General features: G+C 50.0%; 1 long non-coding RNA gene across 1 annotated transcript in view; it reads right to left on the bottom strand.

Moving 5' to 3' along the window:
- Nucleotides 1–13,574: 13,574 nt before the first annotated feature.
- LOC138515495 (uncharacterized) overlaps nt 13,575–23,016 on the bottom strand; it is a 117,120-nt gene continuing 107,678 nt past the window's right edge. Inside the window, exon 3 of the long non-coding RNA XR_011282027.1 lies at nt 13,575–13,838. This is a non-coding gene — a long non-coding RNA (uncharacterized lncRNA). The remainder of the gene's footprint in view (nt 13,839–23,016) is intronic.

Below are 23,016 nucleotides of genomic sequence, written 5' to 3'. Positions count from 1 at the left end.
CCACCTGCCATTCCCTTCGCTCAATCCACCGGTGCCACTGGCCATACTGATCAGGTTGGCCTTTGACAGCCAGGGTCTGCCCCACAATCCAAGAGGAGGAAGGTTGCACCTGCAGCATAGGCTGGGACTCCACACACAGCCATGACCTCCTGCATGTCGAGGAAGAAGCCTTTCTGCAACCAGGAACTGGACTTCCTTGTGAACTACGTGCAGGACCACAGCCGTGACATGCTAGTGGGGCCTAATTGTCAGAATATGGCTGCCCACCGTGATACCCACTGGAAGCAAGTTGCAGAACATGCGAGTGCATTCTGCCATGAGGTGCGCATGACGCAAGAGTGCAAAAAGCGTTGGAATGACCTCAAACTCAGCGCTAAGGCTAAGCGTGCCTCAAATTACAACTGGCAGTGGGCCTGCACCTGAGGAGGAAGACCTCACTCGGCACAAGTCACTCGTTGCGGAGTTCATACCACCTGAACCGGTCGAAGGAGTGGGAGCCATGCCGGACTTTGATGCCCAGTCCAGTGAGTGTTGCTGCATGTTTGCTGAGGACATGTATCTTTTACTTGTGTGATGTGTTGTGCATGACTGCCACTACATGTCACGTGTACATGGTTCTGATGTGCAAGTAATGCAATGCTTCACTGATGCATGTCTGCTCTGCTGGGAGGTGGACATGTGGAGCGGAAGGGTACCGCATCACCACTATTGCACCCTTCTCACATGCTGGTCACCAGGATGCCCCTCCGGTCCATGTTCCAACTCACTGGACCTTCTGCATGTAGCGTGGGGTGACCTTGCTCTCAGCCATGGGACTATGTCATAGCATGACTGATGTGCATGTGTCCTCTGCCTGCATGCGGGTACTCCACGTAGGCATGCTCCCTTGCCCCTTCAACCCCCCTCTGCAGCCCAATTCCACCTTTGCACTGATCTGCTTCAATTTTGCCGTTGAGTACTTGCCTGTTCATGTGTCCTGTATACATGCTAACTTCCACCAGCCAATCTGGCAGACATATGCTGTGGGGTACATCCTTTGTACTTGATGCAGGGTGTCTCTCTTGGACTGTGCAGAGGTCAGATGCCCCGCAGGGACAGGAGTGCCCATGCATGCTCCATGTGGATTCCATGCATCCCCCTATGTGTCCTTGCCTGGATGATCATTGTAGTACGTGTCCAGGGTGACCTACATTGCATGGCATTTCATCAGCCTTCCCATTGCCACTGTGGCTCTGACCTGCATTGCACACATGTTTAGAGTGTGACAGTCTATGTGGCTCACAGGCCTCAGCCTGTTTCATGGCCAATGACTCTGTCCAACTGGTGTAGTGTCTTCTTCACACGTGGGTGTACTCCGGAGGTTTCATCATGTGTCCTGCTTACTGTCCCATCATCATCTGCTGTGTTGTCACTTGAATCACATGATGCAAGTGATGCTAGTCAACACTGTCAATACACAGGTCTATGGTCATCCTTTTGATATCATGCAAGGCATCCCTGCATTTGCACTTGGGGACAAGGGTGGTTTGCTTGTAGCCATGCTACCCATTGCATGCACATTGCATGTGATGGCTGATGTTGACCTTTCACTGCCTTCACATTTTCTGATACACATCATGAAGTACTTGTACATGTGGATAGTGAGTAACGTACAAAAGTGCTGCACTGCATCAACCCACTTCAGAGCGATATAACACCCTTCTACATGCCTAATCACAGAAGCAATGTCAAGTTGACCCAGCATGCATGGCAGGTGGTCTTTTGTGTGTGACATGTCTGCTTCATTTGTCTGCTGTCTGTGTGATGTCTATGTGTGTGTGTTGTGTGCTTCTAACATGAGTAGTGACCTTTTTTCTCTCTACTTTTCAGATGATGACGCAATGGAGCCAGGGGATGGTGTTGTCATGCCAGGCGAGGGTTGTTATCACAACATCAACCCGGCACAAGTGGGGGGTCGCGGGGTGGTAGGCCACGAAAACCCACATGTGCTACAGTCCATCTTGTCTCTGGCTGGCAATGAGTCCAGCCCTGATGACCACTCTGACGTCCATGTCGAGTTGGATGAGCATCAGGTCCATATGTCAGGGGTGAGTGATTCTGATGTGGGCACTCCTCTGTCCGCGACACCTGCACTGAGGGGTCAGACAGTCTTGGAACCTCCGCCTGTGGTGCATCGGGACACAGGGTCACCCTCCATCACGTCGACAGGGGCATGTAGTCGTGCAGCCGCGGGCAGTGCCAACACGAGGACACCCAGTCCTTAGGTCCCGCAGGTGTCAAGCCCAGCAACGCGGTCGCCGCGCGCAACCGCTGTATAATGAGTGGGAGCAAGACATGGCTGCCAATTCTGAATGCCAGGGGGCAGCAATGGAGAACATCGCTGTGAGCATGGAGCGTGTGGCCCAATCCATGCTCCCCCCCTGCTAGGCAGGTGCTTCTCCATCAGCAGGCAGCACGGTCCACGGCCCGCTTGCTCAGGCTGGGCATGGCGGCCTCAGACAGGGCACGCCAGGCTGAAATGGTGTCTTTGCATCGAGCAATTGCTGCTCACACAGAGGCACACATGGAGGCCCTGAGGGAGGAGTATGCTACCCTCAGATCCACTCTGGGTGTCCTTCTGATGTCCCAGAGGGAGCGGTCAGAGGAGAGGTTTGCGCAGCTTGAGCGTACCATCTCGGCTGAGCTACATGCTTGCCGGGAGGTGCATCAGTTGTCCAGCCAGGCCTTGCAGGAGGAACTCCGTGTTACACGTGTTACCTTGCAAGAGGAATCACGCGTATCACGTGAGGTCCTGCATTCAGACCTACGTGTCATCGTCGCACAGAACCAGACTCACCCTTCCGGCAGACTTGCTGCCGACGAGGGGAAAGCTACGGCTAGGTGTGGTCAGGCTCCTGTGCCATGTCCTCCTTTCCAGGAAGAGCCAGACTCGGACGACGAGGTATCTCCCACATAGGTCGGGCTCTGCAGGCGTTGAGCCCATGGAGTTTTTTTTTCCCTCAACATCATCGCATGTGGGCGTTGAGCAGCACCCTGTACTTCCCCCCCTCCAAGGTGCCTCCTCCCCCCCGGGTCGTATGTGGCCACTTTTTATTTTTCTTTTAGTTTAGTTAGTTAAGTTTCTATTTGATAGTTAGTTTAATTAGCTAATGTAGGTTTTTCATAGTTAGTGTAATTAGTTAATATAGTTTAAAATTGCTTGTCTATTGTGCTTTCATGTGACAGTGTGGTGCTTTGTGGCTTTTGAAAGCATTCACTGTCTGTTCCAGCTGGGCCCTTCAGGCTTGTCTTGTGTATGTGTTTGCAGCTTGGGGTCATGACTCACATATGCCACTCCTGCTTCCCTTACCCATGGGCTTGTAAGGATGGTTCAGTGTAACAGCCTATTACACAAGGGCTTTGGACTGTCATATCTGTGGCATGTCTGCTGCTGTCCTACTTGTGTTAACACCCCTAGTGGGGATAATATGGGTGTTATTGACCACTGTTCTTCTTTTGCTAGATGGGGAGTTTCATGATTCATGTGTACATTAATTGCTATACATTGTGTAGTATGTTTCTTATATTTACTGAACATGTGCTTGTTGCAATTCATGCTGTAGATAGTGTCTACCACACTTTGCCTGTGAACGTCGCACTGATGGTGTGATTTCTGATGTACGTCTCTGACATGGTCCAGTCATGAAATGCCTGAAGAGACACACACAGGTGTTTCTAAAGCATTAATCATGTGTGTCCTGCCCTTTCTGCAGGGGGATGAGCCTCCAGATCACCTTTGCCAGCAGACATGGCCCATTGGACGTCTGGAAGCTGGACACGTTTGGTGGTGCCGACATGCGCATGTGTGCACAAGCAGAGCCACAGGGATTGCGCTCATACATCCAAAAAAAGCTGACGTGTTTCAAGGGACTCCAGGCAAGGTGAGCAGCACAGGGGGGCCACACCGCAGCCAACCTTCCACCAGGCGAGTTGCACATGCATGCTTAGTAGCTGCACTGACGGTGAGCTTGGACAAATATTGGTGTTGAAGCACACAATACAGCTGAGATGCGTTGGTGGACTAATGGCTAGTTGATGGGAAAGTTGTCTGGGGCACCTGCAGTGGCACATACACTCCGGTCGACCATGGTCCATTGAGGCAGTTGTATTAGCCATGTAGCATTCCAAGACATGAAAAGAAGCAGCTCATAGGGACAGACAGCGAGGGACAGACTCGTGTGCAGTGCATTTTATTTCCATGTAGAATTTGACACATGCACTACCTACTTTATTTTGGTTATGGTGGAACACGACTTGTTTTGAAGTTGTACCTTGCTATATGAGTCTGGCTGCTTACCCAGGGAACATTGCATGTTGTGTGAAACGTGACACATTGGTCTTCCATTTGCCACGCACCCACCGGCGCCTGTCTTACTGCATTGACTGTGTATGAACCATCACAGGGTGAATGTTACGTATGGGTACGAAGCACCACACCAGATTGTTTCTTTGTAGAGTAGTTTGTTACTTTGGGGCATGTATGGTGGTGTGTTTGTGTGTTATGGGCACGCACAGATTAGTAACTGCGGCTCTCTTTGCAGCATTGAACTGCTCCTGTTACCGGACCTGAGAGTGCGCAGGCAGGAGGCCAGCACTCACCCCAGAGATAAGTTTCTCTTTGAGTTCCATTTAAGTAATTTGGTAGTATGTGCATGATGAACAAGTTTGGTCTGATTGTGTATGTGTTAATGTGAGTAGTACATTTTTGTGCATTCCCTTGTCAATCCTACTCCCCTCTCCTGCCCCTCATTCCGGTTATCCAGTATACCAATGCCTGTCCCGACTGCATATCCCTGACCCTCCTTCCCCACCAGGGTCTCAGAGGCCTGTGTGAGTTTGACCTTGCAGGCACCCAGACCACGGTGGGATGGTTGGTTCGTGCCACTCCTGCGCCTGTACACGGGAGCTGTGACAGTACACATCAGTTTGTGGTGCATCATTCTATGTTATGTACCACATATGGTACACATCCTGTTGTGACATTATTTTACTGTGCTACCTTGGTTGTTACATCATTGTGGTAGTACTTGGGCTTTGTGATGTACTGCTACTTCAAGTCATCTACTGGAGGCTCTTATATTTTGTTTTGCTGCCTGCAGGCTTTTTGCTTGGCTTCTGTGTTGGCCTGCTTTGAGTTCTCTTTGATTTTGTGTTTTTGGAAGTCAAGGTGGCCTCTGAGGGTGCTGGACACTTTTTACACACAAGGTGGAAGATGGTGACAAAGGGGAAGGGTGATCCTGTGGCCAGGTGAACTTCAAGGATGAAGGCTACATAACCCAGGTGCAGTTGTTCAGTGGGTCATGATTTGTGAGGGAGGGGGGTATTGTGTTGTTGTCATTTGCCTTGCCCTACAGTGTGATGGGCACCCTGACATTGTAATTGTGGTATCCTATGTACATGATGTATTCTGCTGATCAATGCCTGTTCATGTGTTGTGTTTACCTTTCAGGTGTGAGGGGATAGTTGTGGTTTGACATGCTGGGATGTACACATGGTCAATGTTCACATGTGATGTGTAGAGGACACTGATGGTCACTTGATTGCACATGCATGTATTGAGTGCATGTCCTTACTGACACACACACTCGCACTATGATCCACAACATGTACAACCACCCTTCCATGTCCACAGGTACACTCAGTTTTCCTTGTGGGGCGCACTGTGTCCCTGCAGCACATGATCTATGACCATGGATCCTGTACATGCGTAATTTTCTTTTTGATGTAGTTTGTCGTTTTGATGTGATGCTCAGGGTGTGCGTCACACACAATGGCTGGTCACTATGCTGGGTGCTGAGCAGGGTAGGCACCGTCCCCTGGAGAGGTGATAATGGTTGTGATTATTGGGGTTTCTGTATTTGTCTGTGTGTGACATGCATGCATGTGCACAGGCATTTGTACTCACCTAGGAGCCATGTCAGGGCGGACATTCTGAATATGAAACTGTCATGGGTGGAGCCAGTGTAGTTTGCATAGACAGAGGGGATGATTCCCTTGGCATTGCATACCACCTGTACATTGATGGAATGCCAGTGCTTGCGGTTTCGGTAGATGTGCTCAGTGGCCCTAGGTTGACGTAGGGCCACATGGGTGCAATCTATGGCACCAAGCACTTTGGGGAAGTGTGCCACCCTGTAAAAGTCCTGGATCAAGGCCTGCCTTTCTGCGGGTGTTCTGGGCATGTATATGTGCCTGCGGACGAGGGGCGCGCAGTCATGATTGCCAGCACCTGGTGTAGTCAGCGTGACTGCGTGGCCTGTGAGACCTCCCCCCCACTATGGCAGTAGTCCGCTGAAATGACCCAGTGGCCAAAAAATGCAGGACATTGAGCACCTTCTCCAAGGGGCTCAATGCTTGGGAGCAGACGGTGGGGGATGTAAGGTCATTTTCCCACTCCCTGACCAGGTCTAGGATGATACGAGGTGGAAACCTATACCTGCCGTAGACCTGGTCTTCAGTCATCCCAAAAAGGCTTGTCCGGGGGTAAAAAATGTGGGACTTGGCTATTTTCCTCCTCCTGCGGTGTCCCACGATTAGTGCTGCGTCAAATGGGGCATTCATTGTAGCGGTATGTACGTATTTGTTGTTTGTGCGCGCTTTTATACTGTGCGCGGGGACGCTTCTGCCTGCCTTTTTGTGGCGGACGCATTGACGCCTATGCGCATCTTTTGCCATGCGCGGGTTTCCCGTATTCAAATCCATGAATACGAGCTGTTCGCGTGCGCGTGGGCGTTCCGTGTATTTCCCTGCAGTACTTCCACAGTTACGCCTTCTTTTTCACACGTTGTTCCCGATTCCGCATGTTACGCCCCGTGTTACGCCCACTTTTGTTGTGTGCGCCGCACTATGTGCGTTTTTGATGTGCACGTAGCGCACGCCGTTTGATGGCGTGTGCTCCCGCGTGCGCCACCCATGATTTTAGCGCACATCTCAGGATTTACACACGCACGGACTTCCATGAATCGATGTGCGCGGCTTTGGCACGCTCGAGCTGTGATTTTCATGCTTGCGCTGCGATTTTCACGCTTGCGTTGCGATTTTCCGTGCACATTAATTCCATGAATCGGCCTGTCAATGGCCCTCATTACGACCCTTGCGGAAATCAACCGACCGGACCGCCATAGCGTAAATAGCGTTTCCGCCATTGCACGATGGAGCAAAGTGCGGCTCATTCCGACCCATCGGGCACGAGCACCACGCCATGGCGGAAGTGCAAAGTCCGCGATGGCGGAAATGACCCTAAAACGGCCCACACCGCCGCCGTACGGCGCCCTAGGTGCAATACCGCCACCCATCTCAGCGGACACCGCAGTGAGCGCCAACCGGAAAGTACGGTGACCGTAAATATACGGAAACGGAAGTAAAAGCATGGTCCCGGAACGGGAAACATCCCGCCGTACACCTATAAAACCACAAATTCCACACAACCATTAAAAATACTACCCTGAGACACATCCCAACCCGTCATCCACCCTAGTGAAACCAAGAAAAATGGGAAAAGTAGCGAAGAAAGCGTGCGACCGCAAGCGGCAGGTCCACTTCTCCCGTGAGGAACTCACCGTGCTCACAGAGACCCTCCAGGAGAATGCTGCCGCCGTCTTCTCCACGCAAATGACCAGGACGGCACTTGCGAACAAGAAGGCCATATGGGCCCTGGTGGCACAGCGGGTAAGTGCGGTGGGGACCGCACCCCGCAACCCACAGCAATGCAGAAAGCGATGGGACGACCTGCGGATACGCGTCCGTAGCATACTTTCTGCCAACCGCAACATTGCCACAGCTACCGGGGGAGGATCGGAATCACCCATCAAGTTGACCCCCTGGGAAGAAATCTGTGCCTCCACCATTGGAATGGAGAGCATAGAGGGAGTCGGAGGGATGGAGAAAGGAGTGCAGACATCCGAAGATTCAGGTAGGTGTCCCAAATAAAACAATGCCAAAACCACAATGTCCAATCATGTGAAGTACCACGTGCCCACATAGTGCAACAGGAACACATGTCCAGGAGAACGTCCACATACATAGGCCTGATAGCACACTTTAAAACTCACATCAAATACATAAATAATTAAAAATCCTAAAAACACCCTCTACACGTGCAGCAGGCACACCCTAACTGCAGGCTGCCAAACAACTGCACCCTCACTCCACACACAAATGAAACCACCTCCAAGGCCCCGACCCAAATCACCCTCAGGTACCACCCCAATGCATGTGATACATTGCCATTCCAATTCCCACAGACCCATTAATAACGCTCGCCCTCCTTTACTCCACCACAGGGTCCGATCCAAACGACGAGCTCCAGGACACCCCTACCAGCACACCTGCAAAGAGGGCCAAGACCAACGGCCAAAGACCCTCCACCTCAGCTGCACGCATCAAGACACGGCAGCAGCACAAATCAAGTGGCAGCACAGAGCAGGGAACTCCAACAGGCACCCCAGCAGCCAGCATGCCCACAACACCACCACCACAGGTCCCCCCAATGGATGCCACAGTAGGCACTGCTTCTGGTGGCAGCAGCACCATAGGTGACACTGCATTAATGGCAGCATGCTCCGACACAGAAAACGGGGATGTCGAAGTTAGATCCATCCATGACCTGTCTCAATCCCCCTGTCTGTTCCATCCCGTACACCATGAGGATACCACGCAGGGGCACCCACAAGACGATGACTGGCCATCCCCCACAAGCCCTGTGGCAAGGCAACATGAGGTGATCAGCAACTCTGTGACACCACCGCAAATGGCCATGGCCCAGCAGAGGCAACAGTCCCTCGACCAGGTAATCGTGCAACAGCAGCAACTGGCCACGCTCCTCAAGGACTATGCCGATGAATGTGGGGGCACTAAGGCAGACATAGAAACATCAACTGAGACACTTAGGGCAGAAATGGAGAGAAGTACAGAGACACTAAGGGCACAAATGGAGAGTAGCACCGAGAGCCTGAGAGTACAAATGGAGAGAAGCACCGAGAGCCTGAGGGGGGAACTGCATGCGACGTCCAAAGACGTATGTGCCGAACTTGCCGCAGTGCGCCGTGTGCTCACTGAGCTCTCACAAACCCTTAGGGACATGCATGGACGTGAGCAGGCAGAGACATCATCCGTTGCAAGTTCCGTCCAGGGCAGCCCCCAACGTAGATCTGGGAGGAACCTGCGCTCCACAGGCAGGGGTGCCCCTGATACCCGGAGAGGGGGCTTGCAATAGCGACTGCCCACTGACAATGAGCATCTTTGGACACTGGTGTTCGGGGGGGAGGTAGGAGGGTGGAGGGGGTGTGTTGGGCTCACTTGGGTGGCGGGTCGATAGGGTGTTTAACATGATATCACATATGCCATAAACAATGCACGATCATCCAATGAGATGTGTGGACATTGATCTTTGTGTACGAGGCCATTATAGGCGTACAGTCCATATTGTGCATGTTCCAGACACACACAGTGCCACGAGTCCCGTGTCCATGTATCAGCCACCAGGCGTGAGTGCTAGAAGCATGCATCTATGAGATGCTGACGAATGTCACGGCCCTCCTGTGCCTCGCAGACTCCTTGAGGTGCTGCCACATCCCCACCCTCATCATGACCATCATCAGGTGCTTGCAGTTCTGCGTCAGGGGGCATGGGCACATTTCTACTTACGCACATGTTGTGGAGCATGACACATGCCATGACCATCTTTGCAACCTTCACATGGCGGTACAGGAGTGCCCCGCCAGACCTGCTGAGGCAGCGGAAACGAGTCTTCAGTAGGCCGAATGCCTGTTCTATGACTACACGGGTACGTGAGTGGGCATGGTTGTAGTCCTCCTCATGCTGGTCCCGTGGGTTCCGGACTGGTGTGAGGAGCCATCTCTTCAGTGGATACCCGGCATCACCTGTATGTGGACAATAAAGGAATTTTGAGGAATGCCATTGCTACGTACGCACCCCCCCCCTTCCTGCCAGGTCATTGCCGCATCACATACCCCACATCATCATGCATGAAATGAGACTCACCGAGTAGCCAGGATCTGTTCCCTGCGTGTCGCTCCATGTAGCGTGGTATTGTAGAGTTCCTCAAGACCATAGAATCATGGGTTGATCCAGGGAATCGGGCACAACAATGTGTAATGATCCTGTTGGAGTCACACACCATTTGTACATTCAGAGAATGAAATTGTTTACGGTTGCGGTACTGGGCCTCCATGGCATGTGGGACGACCAATTCCACATGGGTGCAGTCGATGGCACCAATGCAACCCGGTATGCCGGCAAGTGCATGGAATCCCACTTTTGTGTTGGTAATTTCCTGCTCCGAGCGTGGTAGAGAGATGTAGTCGTCTGCGTGCTTCAGGAGGGCATCGAGCACTTGCAATAGTGTCCGTGAGAACAGTGGCTGTGATATGCCATGCAACTGTCCGACTGTGTGCTGGTAGGTGCCTGTGGCCAGGAAGTGGAGTACAGACACCACCTTCAGTAGGGGTGGGATGGCGGTTGGGCTATCTATCATGCTGACAAGGTCAGCCTGTGTCATGTCCACAATGGCGGTTATGGTGTCCCGGTCCAAACGGTAGAGGGTGTGGATCTGCTCATCAGTGAGGTTGAACGGATGTGCTCGGAGGCGTGGGATTGCGGGCTGCCTGCGTGGTGGTAGTGGCTGTGCTGGCGGCCCTTGCTGGCCCTGCCTTGCCCTCCTCCTCCTCCTGCGTCTCCGCCGTGCGGCCGGTTGTAGTTGGTGTTCGTCTTCTTCTTGAAGTTGGAGTACTTGCAGTGCTATCAGGTCCCCCAGGGCCAACATAGCTAGTCCTGCCGGTAGCATTTCGGAGTGGGTGTGGTTGTGGGAGGAGACTGGGTGTGCAATTTATGTGTTTTCAGGCTGTATGGCCTCCACCAGTGGTGATTCATTCCACCTGTGCAAGCTGCTCTCCCCTTTGGGCGAGCACGTCCCGCACACAACGCTGCAATTCGACGAATGGCATCTTGCTATTACAATCATGTATTTGTACCCGATGGCAGTGTAACATTGGTTGATATGTTCATTCGGCTATGGTCCCATTGTTTCACATACTATCTTTGCAGTCGCGAACAGACTTGTGAAGGGTCAGTGGAACGTAGTACTCGAGTAACGGTGGACCCTCATGCAACACTGTACCGAGGTTCACCGACGGGCGGGGCGTCCCATTTGTGAGTGAAGGCAGTTGCCATTTTCACACACAGCCGCACTAGATGGATTAATTTGTGAATTCAAGCGGCCACAGATGCCTTTTCGACGTGATGTTGCAAATGAGGAATTCGAAGGGCGGCGCTTTCGGTTTTCAGCTAGCGGCGAGGAGATGCCCACAGGTCTGACTGCAAATATAACGTACTATTGTTCAATGTCCTTGGGACAGGGGCCATGGCGAGGATGCAATGATTGATATGAATAGTTTGGGATGCGCAATAGCGAAGTGGGCGATAAGGCCGGACGTTCCCAAATACATGTTACTTCACAACACTGGAATTACAGGCTGGGGCACAGTGGATTTTGCAGGCTGCATAACGCACAGACTCAATGGAAATTTCACATGTTATGTGAGTATGGAAACAGGCGTTTTCATTACGGGATGAGGGAATGATGTATGGATGCATGGACAGATGATTTGATACAGAGTTTGCCATGTACAGGGCTTCTTGGAATCTATCCGCCTCCCCTGCGCTATGTGATGCAGGGCTGCCATAGTGGGACCATCGTCTATCTGGCCTTGTTGAGCCCTCCCTGTCTCGACGCGCCTTCAGACACTTGTGTCTATGCACGTTACCAATCCCATCTGATGGATTCTGTTTTAACAGACGCATGCACAGGTACACTCGTTTGTGATAGTGTTTTCACCTCGATATAGATAGTTATGATTCGCAAGTGGTTTTTGGGTGGTGATGATCCTTTGGAGTGGGCTAGCATGCATATGGCTGTGGATTTGGTGTGATCATTGAAGTGAGTAATTCAAATGTAGTTCTGATGGCCATACTATTCTTTTTCATTTCATTTGGTTGACAGGTATCTCCTCCCCTTTTGCCACTGCCATCTGTATGCCACTCCTGCAGATGGATTTTACTCCCGACACCTGCTGCTTCGTGTTAATCAGTGGAGCAGCATTACGATCTTATGGGACGATCGCCAATGGGCCACATGCCCTTACGCAGTACTAGTGGCTAGGAGCAACATTTCGGCCTTTCAGCTGGACTAGTGCCTCCCTATTGGGACGGCCCTGCGGTTCTAGGCACTTCCATGTTGCCTTTTCGTACGAGAATGTAGCCCCTGTGTACCATGAAGGAACAGGGCGTCACACAAGAAGTAGCTGGTCATTTATTGCGGATGCAGCCCACAATGGTGAAATGTATTTTGGAGTTCATGGCCTAATGGCTGTATGGGCTTGGAGAATTTGTTGTGCATTAAATTTCTATTCTGATATGAACCGTGTAGCGTTCTTCTTTGCAAGTGATGTGGCATATTACTATTTGGGGAGCGATGTATTGTGAGGAGATCTGCATTGGGTTCCAGCTTCGGGGTATAGTTGCGTGGTACTGTGCTGGGCGCGTTTGCCTACGAAGCCCAGTGAGGTCAGGGATAAGGGCTGCCATTATGACTGTTTTGATGATGTCATGCTCAGGGGCGGGGGATTGGCTTTTGTGTAACAGATGCCGGTCAGCCAGTTGGATTGGTGGAATTATGTGATTATCGGAATATTGCTGGTCACAGGTGCCTGTGTTTGCGTGCGTTTCTTGGTGGGAGACTGAGGTCATGTCCATTTGTATAGCTTCTGTATTCGTGCCATCTGTGCCCTGCAGCTCCCATTGGGCCCTCTTGAGATTCATTTGTTCGTTGGCAGGCATGGATGACTAGTACATTTCACTGGTTGCATTGTGTGACTTCATTGCACCTACGGGGGGTTGTACAATGTGGCCAGGGAGCGGTGTACAGGCACTCAGTAGGGCCGTTTACGGTTGGTTCGCGATGCCGTACTTCTCACCATGGCGGAATGGTACTTTCCACCGTGCTTGATGGCGTTAGGTGCATGTCCGCTAGGGTCAGAATTCGCGTACCGTTGCGCCATGGTGGTAATTACGGTTTGGCATGGCGCGCGCGCGCGTACTTGGTGCAGTTAGCGTTCACTACGGTGTCGCTAATGGCATCGTACTTTGCGGTGACGGGTCATGATCGCACCGAGCGCTATTCGATGGCGGTATTGCATTTCCGCCATCGTTTTTCGATTTCCGCCAGGGTCGTAATGAGGCCCAATATCTTTCTCGAATGGGCTTGTAGGTTCATTCTCCAGGCACCACGTTCATTTCAGGTGGCGTTTGGCTGCTGACAAACACTAATGGTATGTTGCGGCTACTATAACAGAGCCGCTTAGGAGGACGTCATTGTGTGTGCGTAATATTTGCAGACTTCTTAGATCAGAGTTAAGAATACAGATTTCCCATATTAATGTTTTGAAAAGTCAAGATTCTATGAAAGACAAGCAGGTGACGTATTATGCTTCTAAAGCTTTAATTCTCAATGAACAGCATCAACTTTTAAAAAAACAGCAATAAATCAACGAACAACCAAAAGAACTACCCTTAGCAAGGTTCTCAGGTGAAGGAGTTGCTTAAAAGTCAGGTGGGCTGTCTATGCAGTCATAGTCCATAGCCCTTCATAGCATATCCACATTGATTGCGCCCATCCTCTTCTTTGTTGCAAATCCTCTGCAAATGACTCTCTCTCTACTTTCTCCTCAACCTTTGCTGTGCTTGGACTGTGGTGGTTGTTTAGCTTGCTTTTGAGTCAACCTCTGGAAGAAAAAAAATAGTCCATACTTATTTTAGGAAACAGATCAGTAACTTTAACATTGCAATCCAAAATAACGCATGTAGCATTTTCGAATTACTTCTGCACATGCACAATACATAATACATTATCTAGACATTTCTCATAGTAGTCCGCTGTTACTGGCTTAACTTAGCAGCACTTAATTAGCTAAGAACCTGCAAGTCATTTTGTCCCTTATCATGGTTGCAGCACTGATTGCGAAGGATGGATAATACATTGCCTGTGTGCCTTCTATAGAATTTTGACTTTTTGAAACATTAGTAAGGAAAATCAGCATTCTAAATCAAGACCGGAGGCCCGTGTTGTGCTTGTTTAAAGCTTACTTATCACCAACGTCGCTTCCTAGCCAGTTGGTTTAAAGTAGAAGTTCTTAAAAACGGAATCACCTGACCAGTCTGCTGATTTCATGATCTCCTCTAGCCTTGCACATGCTATAGCTCCTCTTACTGAATGGGCATCTGAATGTGGATTCAGATGCCCTTTGAGAATTGGACTGCTCCTTCTTTGGCACAAGTGATCATCAAGAAATGTTTTGAGAATCTGCTTCGCTGTCTCCGTCTTGTACACTTTGAAATACCTGAATGTACAAAGTTTTAGCTGTTCAGGAAAACTCGGATATTTTGCTGTTGTTATTTATCTAAGTGCGTTTGGAAACGTGCAAAGTCCTATCTGAAGAAAAACTCCTTCTGGAAACCTACAAGGCTTTCACATCTGAAATTCGCTTGCAGGATATCAAACAGAGGAGAGTCGTCACTTTGGTTGTTAACACCTTTCTGGATGGAAGCCCATTGCCAACCCACTTTAGGAATAGGCATAAGATTGTGTATAAATCCCAAAGCTTAGCCTACTTAGAAGCTGCAGGCTTTGTCAGATGAATTCCATTCTTGAGCCTTTTTATCAAGAGTTTTTTTCCCCAATTGGCTTGCCATTTACTAGCACATGCCCTGCTGACACGGCTGACCTGTACAGGTTTACTGTCCAGTAAGCTTTACCCTTCATTCAAAGACAAAACATGCCACATCTACCTTAATGGGATCCCCATCCCTGACCATGAACCACCTAAGCTAGAAGTTCCAAGCTATTCTATATGACTGTCTGTTCCTGATGACTGAGAATTATGGAACTCCGGAAATCTTTCATGCCACCAGACATAATATCCCATCTAGCAGTATCAAGTGTGCTTTTCCCGCTGTGTTATGAATGATACCATACCAGAGATGACTGGAATAGATTTACAATCACTAGCCGGTCTCCTGATAACCGTTAACCGACGTGTGATTATGACGAATGGAGGAAAGATACACTCTATGACGGGCACCAATTTATGGAGGAAAGCGCCTGTTGCTCTGTCGCTGGGTCCAGTCCCTAGCTGAAAAACCTCTCCAGTCACTGGCTGGGTCTCAAGGTGAACAGGTCGATTATGCACAGATCCCACACAACCATCAGCTTCTGGAAAAGATTACTTTGCAGCTCCCTTCAGCTGCCTTGAATTTCAGTAGTCCACTTTGTTCGCCATACCCAGCAAGTATTCCGCTTGCAGCAAAATGTTCTTCTCCAAGCAGGAATACAAAAAGTCCTTGGCTAGCTCTGCTAACAGCTGGGATCCCTTGACTCCTGGATAGTTAATATATCTCACAGCCAAGATGTTGGCCATCCTCAGGAGAAAGCAATACTTCACTGTTCGTGGAGTCAGATCATGGGGGGCGTGGCCTGCGCGCGCGATATGAGGATGTGTTGGGACCGTGCTCCCGTCTTGATCCTCAACAGATCCTTTTTAAACAAGGCGAAAATAAAGTACAAAGGTAGCGACTGAACGTTCCAGTGGGGGCACCGACTCTTCACACTCGGTGCCAAGTACGAGTGGAACCGCTGCTTCCAAACCCCCTTAATGAGCACCAGAAGTTGTGACTCCAGGATCGCCAAAAATGGCGGATGGCACTGAGGACTCAAACCATCAGTGACGTGAAAACAATACGCACCAACCGAAGGCTGGGATGAGTGACGGCGGCAAGTGCCACTGCGGCAAGCCTTCAGCTGTGTGGAAGCGCACACCATTGAAGACGAAGTGTGGCTTTGGAGACACAGGTCGCTGAAGACAGGGCAAAGTGGGAAGAGGTGGGGAGAAGGCAAGAAAGAGGCAACGTGAGGCCGGGCCCGGCCGGGCTGTTGCTGCGGAGGTGCCCGAAAGCAATCGTCCAGCTGACAACCCAGATCTTTAGACCAGACGGAGCAAAAGCATACCACACCGGGATTTGGGGTGGGCCGCCCAGCCCCAAAAGGAGAACTGCAGCCGACACAAGGTGAGCCAGGGAGCGCAGAGGGCAGACCGTGACAGACCTCCAATGCGCAGCTCCAGGGACAAATTGAAGCACTCCCGGGTGAAGCTACAAGTGGCAAACTATCAATGCACTAGACCCGCCGCCCCACGCCCAGGCAACACTTAAAGGGAGGGGGCCATTTAGCAATGGCGACACATCGCAAGGGAAGTGGAGAAAACTTTGGGCAAGCGCAGGATGTTGCCCTGCACAACAAACAGTGAACACTAGATGCATACGAGCCCTGCAGCAATACTGTGAACGGGGGTGCCAATAAGCCCAAACACAACCCCTACAGCGAAGCGCGGGTGGCAGACTCCACACTGTAGCCTCAAGTGCTAGTGGGAACTGGCGACCTGCTAGCTTCGAACTGGAACACGCCGGCACTACTCGACCAAGGACACGCGTGCTCTGCCCACCACCAGCAACTGGGGATAACGCAGAGCCACCAGAGCAACCCAACACTTGGCGAGGCTAACTGGGAGGTCAGTCAAATCAGGGGCCACAGCAACACAAATGGGGAACGGCTACCTAGGCGCATAACCACACGAAGTTAAAGCACCGAAGATCCCCGGAATAGGCACTGACCACCGCATCGGACAACAGCAACTGTCCGCTTTTGCCAATACATTGCCTGTTGGACACTGCCCAACTGAACAACTCACAATAACCCAAGAGAACAAGAAGAGCTCAAACCAGACATATATTGAGCGGCAATCACAGAAGCACACGCAAATGCAAGCCTGAAACCCAAGTGGACTGGCACAGCCTGGTGACCCCTGGCAGTCCCGAACTGCAAGGCAAGGCAATGTCCCCTCCCCAAGGAAAAGGCAAAACTAACATCATGGAATCCTTTGCGGCAGCCCGCCCAAAGGAACAAGGACTGGAATCCAAAATGCCTGAACCAGCCCGGTGAGCCCCGAGGAGCACACCAAAGAGGAGCAGATACAAGAGGCAATATCAGGACTATGCACATTCATCAACACCAAGATAGAGGAAGTGAAATTGGACGTGCAACTAATGCGCTAAGACATGTGCAATCTTGCAGAACGTGTGACAAACACAGAATCGCAACAGCAAGAGAGGTCCACAACTCTGAAGGAGGTCCAGATCAAAGTGGAGGAACTGGAGAAACGCAATACAATACAGGAAGAAAGGGCGGAGGACGCCGAAGGAAGATCCAGGCGCAACAACGTTCGCCTACTTGGTGTTCGAGGGACTTGAGGGACGCAACACCACGAACTTTGTAGAGACCCTGCTGCAACAGGAAGTAGGCGCCGGCAGACTCTCCCAAGGGTTTGCCGTTGAAAGGGCACACAGAGCACTCCAGAAAAAGCCACCACCTGGCTTGCACCCTTGTCCGATTATAGCCAGGATCCTAAACTTCCAAGACAGGGAGGTTATACTACGACACTCACGTGAAAAGTGTGCGATATGCAGGGACAATGCAAAGGTCACAATATACTCAGACTACACCCCAGCTGTCCAGAGGGTGAGAAATTCCCACGTTCCTGTTAAAGGCAGGCTGCAGCAGCTGAACCTTAAATGCATGCTACTCTACCCCTCCAGGCTCAAGATCATACACAAAGGACGAGCCATCTTCCTAGAGTCTCCAGCAGCGGCAAACATGTGGCTTGAACACAACAACATGGCTGACGATGGAGAGACGGCGGCACAACCACAACACTGATTTAACAGGGCCCTACTGGAGGGTCGTACCCACGGCAAGTGATCACCTTCGCCAAAGCCTTTGCCAACGGTGACGGGAGGTACGCCACATTGACTGACCCGCGCAAAACGACACAACCCCAAAAAAGGACTGATGCAGGCCTGTTCCCGTTGCATCACAACCCGCCGAGGATGCCTTGGAGAGGCCAAGAGGTGGCGGGGGCACCCGAGCACCACCCGCGGGGCACAACTGCTGGATGCAGTTGGTTGAGTTCACCAAGTTACTGTTTAAAACCTTTTTTATTCTTCGCCATGACATACACGTGGAAACAATGGACATTGGAGACGCCGATCTGGTCAACGCAATATGATGATGTCAGTTAACATCAAGGTGATGACATGGAATGTCAGAGGGATGGGCTCCTACATGCGCAGGAACAGAATCAAATCATACTTGAAAAGAAAAGACGTCTCCATCGCACTATTGCAAGAAACACACCTAACAGCTGAAGACACTGCCAAAGTGTTCGAATGGTGGGGAGGTCAGGGCTTTGGAGCTCACTATTATAAATATGCACGTGGAGTCTACACCTGGATCAAAAACACAGCGCCCTTCAAGCTACAGTCAAAAGAAGTAGACACTGAAGGAAGGTACTTGATATTGAAAGGCAGCATTGAACAGCAGGAAATATGCATCGTCAACACTTACCTCCCCAACAACCAAATTCTGGTGTACCTGTCTAAGATAAGTGCCAAATTAATGCCCTATCGAGATGGTCTTTTCATGTGAGGGGGGCGACTTTAACAGCACATGGGACTGTATACTAGATAGAGCTAAACCCCTAACACCATTGCCTACCCCTGCCCAATCACCGCTGGACAAAGTACTAGAGAACCTGGACCTATCTGAGGTGTGGAGTGAACTTCACCCGAACGATAGGGAATATTCTCATCTCCCCATATGTTGTACACTAGGATTGACTACCTGCTTTTAGACAAACAGCACCTTCCCCAGGCGGAGTCAGCGACCGACCTGGGAAGATCAATATCAGACCACTCCCCACTCCTTATGGAATGGAAAACATGATGTCCCAGATCACCCACCCCAATGTGGCGAATGCCAGCAGAAGCCCTCACTGATGGGGCCTTCAAAGAGGACCTCCAGGACAAAATACAAGAATACCTAGACATCAACATAGGCTAGGAACACAATATGGGAAGCGTTGAAAGTGGTGATCAGGGGAGAGGTCTCCGCTAGCACTGGGGGTATAAGGAAAACCCTACGGAAAGAATTAGAAGCCGGTGAAGTGAGAATCACCCAGCTCGAAACCGCTGCGCCTAAAACAAGGGAAGAAACGACTGCCAAAATGTGTGGGCAAGACTAGCCAAATTCGATTACATAACTAGGACCACTAGAGCACACATGTTAGGGAGAAGTCTCATTCAATGGATAATTTCCCATACCTAGTGAGTCCCTCAGCAGCTTTGCTGGTTTTCTGGAGTTTATTTTTTTCACTTGGTAAGAGTGTGAGCTTTTCCCCCAATCTTACTTGGGTTTTGCCATGTGTATTTCATCTGTTTTTGTGATTGTGGACTCTGGAGTACACCAATTCAGTAGCCCCTTTCTATTGTGTGTTACGCAGCACCTTCAGTGCAGTGACACAGGGTTGTCTTTTAGACTTCCCACCGACTCCATTTCTGAGGCTGACTACTGTCCCCCAGAAAAGGGTAAAGTTGCCATTAACTTTACTTAGTCATTTAACCACAGATCCAGTACACCCCATCTTACATGGAGTACTGGAAAGGGTTACTTCGTATCCCTTTTTATCTGTACCTCCTAGAGCATTGTTTTGCTCTTTTAACATTGAGACTTGGCTGGTGGCAGTTTCTACCGTGATTATACTATATAAACGTGGTATTGTTTTAGGCTTTTATATTAGCCTAGAACTTAAACCCGCTTGACCAAATACTTTTTCTTTTGGTTCCAGTCGGGTTTATTCGCCATTTCTTTTTGTTAAAGTCCTTCCTGTGTTTTACTTTGCATGGCAAACCAGGTTTTCCTCCTTTGTTCACTGTCTTTTGGCGGGCTTCTGCCAAGAAGCCCTCCTCTAGGTGCCTGAGTGTCTAGATGGGCTGAATGTGAGGGAGGGGTGTAGTCACCCCCTGCACAGGGTATCCTAGGAAACCCAAGTCGCACTTTGCCATGATTGGCTGAGGTGGTTGTCCGGGCCGGACAACCCCCCTGCTGTGTGATTGACAGCCAGGCTGTGTGAATGGGGGATTTTCACATAAAAGGCAGGTCTCTTGGGCTAGAAGTCAGAGTCGCCACTGGAACTACAAGGAACCGAAGAGAAGCGGAGAAGAAGTTGACTGCTGCAACTATCCCGTCCTGGTGAAGCCCTGCTGCAGTCCTGAGCTATCTACCCTTCGACGACCAGAGCAGATCCAGTCCGGAGTCTTCTTCTCTTGAGCTTAGTGCTGATAACCAGCTCATCTTCTACAGCCAGAGGATCCTCTTCGTGGTCGAAATTGCTGCACACTGCTGTAGTGGTCCGGATAGCCACCTGAAGAACCTCTCCTGTTTTTAAGGAGTGCACCTTTTATTCACCGTCGCTGCTGCCGGCTTCATGCCTGTGTGGTGCAGACTCCCCCAGAAGTCTTCCTTTGGATCAAAGCTCCAGGAACCGTGGGTCTGCAGGAAACTACCAGGAACAACTGCCATGGCACCAGCTTCTTCATTGAATAAGGTACTGTGTTCTGCTCGAGGAATTTGGGTGAATCCCTTTTCTTCGCCTCCAAGGCTTGCCCTTGTCTTCCCTCTTTCCTATAACTTTTGCTTCCTTTGTTGACAATATATAAGTACTCCTGGCTATGTTGAACCGTCAACTATCTGACTGTGTGATCCTCGACAACAGAAACCCGGTTCCACTTGACACTGGCTCCGGCCTATTGACTTTTGAATTTCTGTCTAAGAATGTTCTCTGGTTCTGTCTACTGTATGGTTCAGCTAGATACTGAGAAATCTCCTCTCCCAAGTCCTCCATCCCATTCATGATTCCGCTAAAACACAGGGTACTTACCTTGAAGTATACCGTACAAAGTGAATTGGTTAGTTGTAGTGTATTTTACGTGTGGTTTTTGAATTAATAGAAGTGTTGTGTTAATAACAAATGGTTTAAAAATAAATGTACTTATATTTTTTACCTGAAACCTTGAGTCAGTGTTTGAGTCACAGTAATTGTGGTCCCTTTGTGTAATCTCTGCTACTGCTCAGATTCTCTTGAGATAAGCCTGGCTGCTACGCTGCTGCTACCACTTTAACATAGTAGTACAGGCTTGTACCAAAGGTAAAACTTTTATTGCCACCTGTAGTCTTAATTGTGTGTAGTGGTCCCTAAGGGTACTGCACAGGATTCTGCCTAACACACATGGAAGGCGATAAACCAAGCAGACCCCTGTCATTGCTTTGCAAAAAAGAACACCCAAAACACCCGATCACTGAAATTAAAACCTCCACCGGTGAGATTTACAAATCTCAGCCAGAAATCAATGAGGCATTTAGCCAATTCTACTCCCAGCTGTATAGCCACACAACAATGATACCGCAAAGGGACATTTTAGACACCCTCGAAGAAATAGGCCTCCCAACACTTAACGAAGCGCAAGTAGCTACTCTGAATGAGGAACTATCGTTAGAGGACATAACCGAGGCAGTCAAATCGCTGTCCACGAGTAAGACCCCGGGCAGTGACAGACTGCCCCCTGAGTTCTACAAAACGTACGGAACAACCCTGGCCCCCATCCTCTTGAAAGTCTTTAAAGAATCCTATGATAAAGGGACACTACCCAAAAGCATGAGGGAGACCCTGATAGTACCGATCCCCAAACTCGGGAAGCCCAGAGAAGAATGCAGATCATATAGGCCACTAGCCACGCTTAATTACGACATAAAAATACTAATCACTATCCTAGCCCAAAAACTCTCAAAGGTGATAGGCACACTAATACATGAAGATCAAAACAGGTTCATACCAGGCCGCAACACAGCAGTGAACCTGCGTCGACTGCAACACATAGTGGCACAAACCATAGACCTACGCGAACCATACGCAGTGGTCTTCTTAGACGCCACGAAAGCCTTTGACTCCATATACTGGGAGTGGTTTCTGGAGGTCCTAAAACAGTTCGGGTTGGGGCATCCTTCATTAAATGGATAAAAATACTATACCAATCACCGGTGGCTAGAGTCAAGACTGGAAAGACAGTGTCAGGACTATGGGACATCCAGAGGGGTACCAGGCAGGGTTGCCCATTATCACCCATGTTATACATCCTGGGACTGGAACGCTAGCTATATATATGAGGAAGCAATTCATCGATGCTGGCATCAGAATAGGGGGCGATTACCACATCATTTCACTATATACAGACAATGTCCTATTATATCTGAGGGACCCTCACCTTAACCTACCAACAATCCTAGAGGTCTTTGAGAACTTTGCCCGGGTGTCAGGGATCTCCTTCAACAAAGAGAAATCCAGCATATTCCCCCTGGCCGGCCTAGCTACACGAACTGAAGCTGACCTCCCAACAGTGGGAATCCAATGGAAACTCCACACTTTCACATACCTGGGAGTTAACATCTGGCACACCCCCGAACAAACACACAGGGGTAACACTCAGGTTGCGGTACATGGGCTTAGAAAATCAATGAGATTCTGGTCAAAACTACCATTATCAATGATGGGCAGAGCCGCAGTGGTTAAAATGATAGTACTCCCAAGATTCCTACACTTTTTTCATAACATACACTACCTCATCCCGGTCTCCTTTTTCCGGGTATTAGAAAAGCTATTAAGGGAGCTACTGTGGAACAACACCAGACACAAGATATCTCTGGACATACTGACGCTACCATACACAGTGGTCGGAATCCATCTCACAGACCTAGGAAAATACTTCCAGGCTGCACAACTAAGCCACCTGACCAAATGGCTGGCTGATGAACATACCTCTGAAACCAGACAACTTAGACAACCTGTTGCCCCGGTGAGCTTGAAGGATATACTATGGGTCCCGGCGGGATGCCTGGGGGATATCCCGATGCTAGTAGAGCTGGGCAGGAAAGTTTGGGCTAGAACCCAGAGACATACAAGA

This window comes from Ambystoma mexicanum, chromosome 6q (assembly GCF_040938575.1).
Source record: "Ambystoma mexicanum isolate Mex_15411 chromosome 6q, UKY_AmexF1_1, whole genome shotgun sequence".
NCBI lineage: Eukaryota > Metazoa > Chordata > Amphibia > Caudata > Ambystomatidae > Ambystoma > Ambystoma mexicanum.
Note: the sequence above shows the minus strand (reverse complement) of the source record. Positions and strands in the feature narration are given on the sequence as shown.